Here is a 3,012-nt window from a genome sequence, read left to right as displayed (position 1 = left end):
TACTACATCTAACCTATTGAACACCATAGCTTAGTGACACAGAATGCTATTTATCTTTGCAATCACATGTCCTACTGAGAGCTGCAGCTCACTGCTACTGCTAAGAAGTATATGTTAGTTTACACTGGACACAGTGATGCATACCTGTAATCCCAGCTACTAAGAGAAGCATTACAAGTTTGAGGCCAGCCTCAGCAACTTGGTGAGACACTGTCTCAAAATAAAAACTAGAAGGACTGCAAATGTAGCTCAGTGGTTAAGCACCCCAGGGTTAAATCCCCAGTATTAAAAAAAAAAAAAAAAAAAAAAGTATTTACTGCATATCCTTAATCCTGATTAAAGATTAAAATTCAAAACTTGAAGTAGTTCTACTGCAAGTGTACCACTTTTTCACCATCATAAGCTAAAATATAGTCAACTGAACCATCTTTATTCAGGGACCATTTTAATATCAGATATTTTAATGGCTACTCAGACATACACCTTCCATAAATGGCATGAATATAATTATGGGATTTAAATCCTATCTAGGCATCCAAAAAATCAGCAGAAGAACAAGGGTTACCATTATGTTACATATTTCACAATTTTTGAGAAGTGGTTCTTACTCTAACACCATTTAAGGACACTCATTGGTAATTAGCCCTATTAATAGTATATGAGAATTAAGGGTCCACAAAATGCTATCTTAGATTCTGTAATTCTCCCAAGGAACATAAAAATTTCTAAAGGAGAAATTAAATAGTAAAAAGCCAAAATCAGCAGCAACAACAAAAAATGCTCCAAGAGTCGGTAATTTTCTGAGATTTTTACTATTTAATAACATGTTGAAATTATCAATGTTTGATCATTATTTTTTAATACTGATAGTTTATTCAAATTGAAACTGAGAATTTAATTTCCAGATAACATATCATCCAAAATGTTTGCAATATCTACTGCCTTTAAAAAAAATAGTATGGCCAAGATTATTGCAGTTTTCCGCTTTGTGTTTCTCCACATTCTAAAATTCTGCAGAGCAATAAAGTATGGTTTTACTCAAAATACAAATCTCCAATGTTTAATATTTTATTATAAATTTGGCAAGATTGTTTCTGCAAGAGGTTGCTAGAGCTCTTATAGGTAAACTAGCTCATCAGAGGCAGAGTAAGCAGTCAAAAAAGGTTTGACATGCTTTCAAAAAACATGTAAAATAGACTATACACTGATTCTTTTTGTAATACAATGACAAAATGTGCTTTAGTTATACATGAGGACTTCGTTATCTGAACCATACTTCTGATTATTCTTTGTCAAGGTTAGTTTGTCTGGAGCTTTGATTTTTGTTATCATTCTAGTAATCAAGAAGAAAAAAAAGGGCAAAATTTGTATCCTTAAGGCTAATTACTAATACAAAGCTTAATGTTAAAAATTAGTACTTAGTTCACAATACTAAAGGGGCTTCAGAAATGCAGATTTGTATGATCTCACTATTCCTCTGAACCCAGCATTAAAGCTATGTGTGTTTGTGTTTGTGTGTGGTTCTGGGGATTGAATCCTGGGCCTTGCACATGCTAAGCAAGCACTCTACCACCAAGCCACACTCCCAGCCCAAAGCTATTTAATATCTAGCAAAAAGGAAAAAAAAAAAGGAGGTAGAGCACACAAAAGATGGTAATGTTCTACTTTGTTTCACTATTTAATGACTGAAGACAGGCATGTTTTTTGAATAGGTCATGTATACCTCTCCCCACTTCCCAAAGTGAATAGACCCTTGAATTTTATTTTAAGCTCGTTGGAGATAGACCAAACCATTTAAGCAAGTATCTCCCAAATGAAAGAATTATTATTCGGGGAATTTGTGTTATGGAAATCATATTCATTTGACTTGGAAGGCAGGCCTTTAAATTAAATCAAATGACTTAAGAATGGGATTAGAAAGTTTCAAAAATGGTCGTTAACCTTAAGGAATTCAAGACAAATTTGCACACCTAAAAACGGATAAGTGTAAACAAATTTTGACCATACAAAAATGCTTTCAAAAACAGCGAAATGGGGTATCACCATGCTTGAAAAGATAGTGTTTCCAACACACTGACAAGGTTGTAACTGAGGCTTGCAGATACAGTTATGAACGAAACTGTCAACTAAATTGCAGCATGTTAAACTGAGACAGTTACCAATGTCCCTAGAGTAGCTTTTTTTGTTGCGATTCGGCACCACACCCTCCAACCCGCCCCCTATGGAGGGACCTAAAAGGGAAAGATTGTAAAAGTTCTTTTCTGAACTAGGAATGGGTCACCCGCAAATGAATCAAGCAACGTCACAGGATGTCAACAACCAGAACTCTATTTTCTCTCCTCCTCCGGTGCCCCGCCCGTGCAAGGTATCAACCCCCGAGGGATATTCAGCGGCAGGTCGCCCAAGCGTAGGAGGCTGCGGGAGGCGACCACAGTTGCCCAACAGTTGGGTTCCCAAGCTGCCTGGTGTGACGCAGCAGCTCCCGCACGGCCTCTGCGGACCAAAGCTCAGACACAGCCAGGAGCCCGCGGGAGCGCGGGGCGAGGCCTGGGCGACTCTACACTACACGCGACGCGGCCCTCCGGTTTTTCCAGTGCGGTGCTTTCGCGGCTCCCCGAGTCCCACCCCGGTTTCTCCCTGGTTCCTCCTCAGTGTCTCCGCCGCGACGTCCTTGCGCGACCGTAGGAATGACGGTAGCGCTCACACCCGCACAGAGCGAGCCTGTAGCTCCCACTTCCCGGAACTCACCGCCCGGCCACGGAGGGCGGGCACCGAGCGAGGACCTGCCGGCCACAGCCTTGGTCAGAGTCCGGCGGCTTCCGCGCATCCAGCGTGCGCGTTCCCGCAAGTGCGCGCGCGCAACGCTCTCCGCCCCGCCCCAGCACCAATCGCTTTTTTCTCAACGCCCACAACTCCCCGACGTAGCCCCGCCTACCGCCTAAGCGCCTGCAGAAAGGGCTCAGCGTGCGCGCGGCCGCCGGTCTCGCGCCCTGTGGGGAAGGGGAGTGAGCA

This window comes from Marmota marmota, unplaced genomic scaffold (assembly GCF_001458135.2).
Source record: "Marmota marmota marmota unplaced genomic scaffold, marMar, whole genome shotgun sequence".
In the NCBI taxonomy this organism is placed as follows: Eukaryota; Metazoa; Chordata; class Mammalia; order Rodentia; family Sciuridae; genus Marmota; species Marmota marmota.
Note: the sequence above shows the minus strand (reverse complement) of the source record.